The following is a 6,225-nucleotide window of genomic DNA, read 5'->3' as shown; positions in this document are numbered from 1 at the left end:
CATTGTTCTTGAGGGCTTGGTAGTAACATATGTTAGGTCTACCAGAGATATTATTAAAGGTAGAATGACTTTGACTCCACTCATTTCCTACTGTCTTGTTATGTTTGTGGGGCTAACCTCAGTAAACTAAATAAACTAGGCTACACTTGATGTTGTTACATTAACAGTTTAATTGAAATTTAGCTAGAGTAAACAGCTAAACTTGACCATCAGTAACAATATGCATGGCATGTAATGTCGATGTATGTTGCCCAGGCTGTAAAAACCAGGCAGCAACCACCTGGTCTGAGCTGGGAGGCAAACCAGGAAGTGCCTTAAGCTGCATTCTACCAAAAATTCCAGCGGGGGGCGCTGACGGCAACTGCAAAAGCATTTCGGCCCATCCATTTCAATACAAAATGAGAAAACTTCTCACTTGATTTATTACCTCAGAAATTTTTTTAGGACAACACTATAGTATCGAACGCTATAGTAAAAAATCTTCTCCAAGAGAATTTGATGTTAATAGTTCAAATAATGGCCCCATTTAGAAAAAAATAGAAGATAAAGAACCATATGATTTGGGGCGTGGCTACCTTTGATTGACAGGTGTCTAACAAGGCGAGCAGTCATCAGGAGAGAAGCAGAACAATGCGTATCCACGGCAACGTGTCAATAAAGTTCAATAAAGTATATATATAAAAGGAGGTTTAGCGGTTTGGTCTCATAAATTTGACCCTTTCACTGTATTTTCACTTAATGACAGTTTATTTGAATGTTTTGTTCATTAAAAATGTCTTGTTCAGCGTTTGGTTGGACTAACAGACTCCAAGGAGTCACTGTTCAGTTTTCTGAGGTCAGTAACATACATTTTGTTTTTGTTTTTTTGCTAGCCAAAACTAACATCCCAGTTAATGCTCCAGTTATTGCTAACATGAATTAGCAGCGACTTCTCTGTCAGGTTGAGGTGTAGAGAGGCTGTAGTCAGTGATCAGATCCCTCTTGCTCCTCCACAGTCCAAACGTGGTCTGCTCACCATTTCCGAAAACATGATGGTGACGACTGAAAGCTGAACTTGATGCCTCAAACGGGCCACAAACCAACGTGTGATGTCACTGTCACTACGTCCATTATTTATATACAGTCTATGGTAAAAACACAAGATCAGATGTTGCTGTATGCTGTGTAGTAAAAGTAGCATACATGAATACATATGAGCAGTTCCCTTCATTAGGGTCAACTGCCCATTGCAAGTTCCTTTGTGTTGCTCCATCTTGGCGGAAATTATTGAAATTATTGAACTTGATTGCAAGTGTTAGTCGACCTGTGTTTAGTACAAAACAATCCACCATCCAACGCTACTGCTGTGTGAGAAAACTGAAGCAGTTGTGGGAAGCTATTTCCATCACGTCTCATCTGATTGGCTTTGTCATGCTAATGTGAGACGTGAAAGCGATTTCCTCCAACACTCAGGAAGCATTTGTACTACTGTGGATGGATGGATGGATGGATAGATGGATGGATATATGGAAGGATGGATGGAAGGATTGATGGATGGATGGATGGATATATGGAAGGATGGATATATGGATGGATGGATGGATATATGGAAGGATGTGTGGATGATAGAAGGATGGGTGGATGAATGGATATATGGATGGATGGTAGGATGGATGATGGATGGATATATGGATGGATGGAAGGATGGATGGATATATGGATGGATGGATGGATGGATATATGGAAGGATGGATGGATATATGGATGGATATATGGTAGGATCGGTGGATGAATGGATATATGGAAGGATGGATGGAAGGATGGATATATATGGATGGATGGATGGATGGATATATGGAAGGATGTGTGGATGATAGAAGGATGGATGGAAGGATGGATAGATGGATGGATGATGGATGGATATATGGATGGATGGAAGGATGGATGGATATATGGATAGATGGATGGATGGATATATGGAAGTATGGATGGATATATGGATGGATGGAAGGATGGAAGATTGATGGATGGATGGATGGAAGGATAGATGGATATATGGAAGGATGGAAAGATGGATGGATGGATGGATAGATGTATGGATATGTTTTTGCTGTAAATCAAGAGGGAATCATATTCTTAATTCTTAAATATGAATCTCATTTTATCATAAATTCTGCTGCCCTACAATATGCCTGTGTTTTTTCTGCAACAGTTGCAGCAAGAAGGAAATCTCATTTCTCTCTATTTCTTCCCATCCATTACCAACTCAGTAACTTTCCTTCCCTCCGGGCTGTGAATGATTAAAGGCCTGGGATATTTCAGTCATATTACGATGATTTAGAAACGGGCCAAATGTCAAATGGTACAGCATTAGACTGACTGCCCCAGACTGAGTCAGCAGACAGGCGATTTGTCAAAGTCTCTCTGCTGGACTTGGAAGTTTAACTACAGAGCTAATACGGGTGGTCACACACACTTAGATTCATGGACAAGGTGTTATCCACTGTGTGTGTGTGTGTGCGTGTGCGTGTGCGTGCGTGCAAACACCCACAGGCACTACTCTACTTTCTTGGCCTATGAAAAAAAATGAGGCTAATTTCCCTCCTCACCTGCACAACATATTTGAGAGATAGCAGTGTGTAGATGAACAATAATTAAAGGTCCACGGAGACATGTCTACAACATGAGAGATTCAGTAGTCAGTATTTAATTAACAGACTCAGATGCCAAGGAACTTTATAATTGATATTTGATGTGTTCCCTCAGATGCTTAAGAGATTGGTTTTCGGTTAGCACCTGGAAATTAGTCTTATTACAGTTGTAATGGTTATTTGAAGCCTTTGATCCCCTGGTATGTGATAAAGTTTGACTTCTGTCATCAACAGAGAGGAGTTTGATGAGAAGAAAACACATTTCATTTGAAAAACTTGGATACTTTTGTAAACCGCTGTATAATCATGGTATTTTTTTAGGTTATAGTCAGTGTTGGGGTTAGCATACATAATAGCGTTGGGTATTACAGGGTTGTACAGGTTCATCTCATAAACACTAGAACAGGGGTCTCAAACAAAAGACACAAAATAACTTAAAAAGACACAAAATTACAAAAAAAGACACAAAATTACAAAAAAAGACACAAAATGACTGAAAAAACACGAAATTACTTAAAAAAAGACACAAAATTACAAAAAAAGACACAAAAATACCAAAAAAAGACACAAAATTACCAAAAGAAGACACAAAATTACCAAAAAAAGACACAAAATGACATTACATAACATTTCCACTTCTTCCGGTAACAACAACACGGCAAATAATAAACGGTCCGGTAGCAGCTGCCTTTTTTCGTCATAGAAACAAGTGAAACAAAGCTCCAGCTTGACCTTCCACACACAACACGGTAAAGTGCCATTCATATAAAAGTTTCATTAAACTTTCTTATCAAGGTGGGGGCCAAAAAATATCGTCATGAGGGCCACAATTGGCCCGCGGGCTGCAAGTTTGAGACCCCTACACGAATATGATGGAAAAGTCAATTTCCAGTAGTTCAGGTCAAATAGCCCCAACCAAGTATTGAGTGCATATAGATGGATATACTTTTCAGAGGCCAACATTTCCATATTAAACATACTTATCAAATCTATATTAAAATTGTTAAAATTATTTTTAAAAAGCATTTTGTAATATTACATTTTTTTGAGACACTGAATTTTAGGTCTTCATTAAATGTAAACCATAATAATTATAATTAGAAGAAATGAATTAAATAAGACATTAAATGTTTCATTCTGTGTGTAATGGATCTATATAATTTGTTATTTCCAGTTTTTGAATTGCATTACTGACTTTTTCTACTTCTTGAATGAATTCTAATTCATTGAGATGCACCTGTTTACCAGGAAAAGTGCTCATAATTCCTTCTTTAGTAGTTCTTGCTACAGAAGGTGTCTCCAGGACCCCAATTTTCCATTTCGACACACTCACAGACTTGGAAAAGGGAAATACAATACAAGCGACACATGGTCACGGCTGATAAAAAGTATTTTGTCATTATCTTGTCTTTTGATAAATGAAACGGTTTTAACTGTGATTGTTGAAACAGTAACAGATAGATAGATTCGAGGTGAAGAGAGCATCAAACCTGAGCTGAAGGTGTTAATTTACCACTTGATCTACAATGAAACCCTCACCCTTGATCATAAGCTTTGGGTCGGGGCCAGAATTACAGATTACTGATAAAGTGGTTGAAATAAATTTCCTTGACAGCGTGGCTGAACTCAGTCAGAGATATGAGGGGAGCTCAGACGAGGGATTCTCATGAACATGGTGCAGCTCATAGCAAAAATCCAAGAGCATTGAATACATATTTTCTTTGACCCTTTATAACATATACAATCTAAAGTCACTGTTTAATATGAATTTATGATCTATTTTAAAAATATTAAGGTATTTTCTGACATTTTTAGAGACACTGTTAGCAAAATTCATTACCGTAACACATTAAAAAAAAACAAAAAAAAACAACGAAAGTTTTTTTTTTTTTTTTTTAATATGCTCAAGGGTCGTGGGTATCACCAACATTTTATAAAAATATACACATATTTAAATGCAAACAATTCTATCATTACCGTAACATTTAACCATTTTTTGTCATCAATTTTCAGTCAGATTTTGTTCTTTATACATTGTTAAAAACCATTATGTTTGATTATATTGTGTTAAATTATACATTTTTAAACAAAAGTACATTTATTTTTATAAAGTTTATTCAATATTTATTGTATATAAGTGTGGGGAAACCATGACATTTTTATCTGGACACATTACGGTAATGAATTTGTGAATCAAAAATATGTTTAAAAATATAGAAAATATTATTTTAACACAAAACAATGAACTGTGCCTCATTATGGCTCTATTGTTCATTCATATAAAAGTGAAATATATTTAGTTTAATAAAGTATGTCCTTATAATCTTTACAGACATAGTTTAGCTCCAGGGGGAGCTGCACTTTGACTCCCTTACACTGAAAGGAGCTAATTGAGGTGCTTTGAGCATCTGATAAAGATGTCTCCTGGACATGTCCTTTCTGAGGTTTGTCTGGACCCACCAGAATTCATGGATGAGAATTCAGGGCAGACCCAAAGGGAATAATTTATCCTATCCTGCTTGAAAACATTTTCTCCTCCTGGGGGATTCAGATTCTGCAACCCAGACCTGAATAAGTGAAAATAGGTTAAAACATCAATGATTTGTGAAAATCTTTGATGATGAGGAATTGTCTTCTTAACCTGCCTTGCTAATTCTCCTTCATTTCTAATTTGTGGTTCCTGTTTTTATCCATCACTTAGCACATGTTAACTCTATGGAGTCTGGGGCTATTTAGTCCATTTTTTAATCCTTTTCATCCTGCCTGTATACACAACTTAAAAATGTTTTAAATGCCATGCTGGTATATTTTATTTCAGCACAACCTCAGCTATATGACCTAATTATGACTTACTTATGACTTACTGGATCAACATTTTGAACCAAAAAGAAACAAAGAAAAACCAACATAAATGTGATCTTGTGATTGTGTGTCATCCAACTCTGGTTTTTATTGTAGTCATTTTGTCTTTTTTTTGGTCATTTTTGGTCATTTTGTGTATTTTTGTGTCTTTTTGTGTCTTTTTTTGGTCATTTTGTGTCTTTTGTTGTGTCTTTTTCAGTTAGTTTGTGTAATTTTTTTGGTCATTTTGTGTCTTTTTTTAGTCATTTTGTGTATTCTGTGTTTGTTTTTTTTGGTCATTTTGTGTCCTCATTTGTTTCTTTTTTTTTTATCATTTTGTGTCTTTTTTTAGTTATTTTGTGTCTTTCTTTGGTTATTTTGTGTCTTTTTTAGTCCTTCAGTCCAACATAAAATGTGATTTTGAATCTTTTTTTTTAACTTTGAAAACACTATCATGCTCATAAAGGAGTTTCAAGCCAGAACTTTAGATGTAAATTTACAGTAGGGCTCCACGCTGCTTTGTTTTTACGTCTGGATGTGATGAAGAAGTCATGATTTGGTGCTTTTGGTGACTCCAGAGGGTTAATAACCACAGTAGGCTACATCATTTAGCCAAGTTTATTGTTGAATTGCTCCCTTGTTTGCACCACCAGATTGTTAGATTAACCACTTAGACAGAGAGAGTGAACGTTCACTCTAAATGAGAGAAACGTAAAACCTTAGACGCCAAAGAAATTTAAATTGTATCGAAAAA

This window comes from Centropristis striata, chromosome 1 (assembly GCF_030273125.1).
Source record: "Centropristis striata isolate RG_2023a ecotype Rhode Island chromosome 1, C.striata_1.0, whole genome shotgun sequence".
Lineage (NCBI taxonomy): Eukaryota > Metazoa > Chordata > Actinopteri > Perciformes > Serranidae > Centropristis > Centropristis striata.
The sequence above is the reverse complement of the archived record's forward strand: the minus strand, read 5'-3'. Positions refer to the sequence as shown.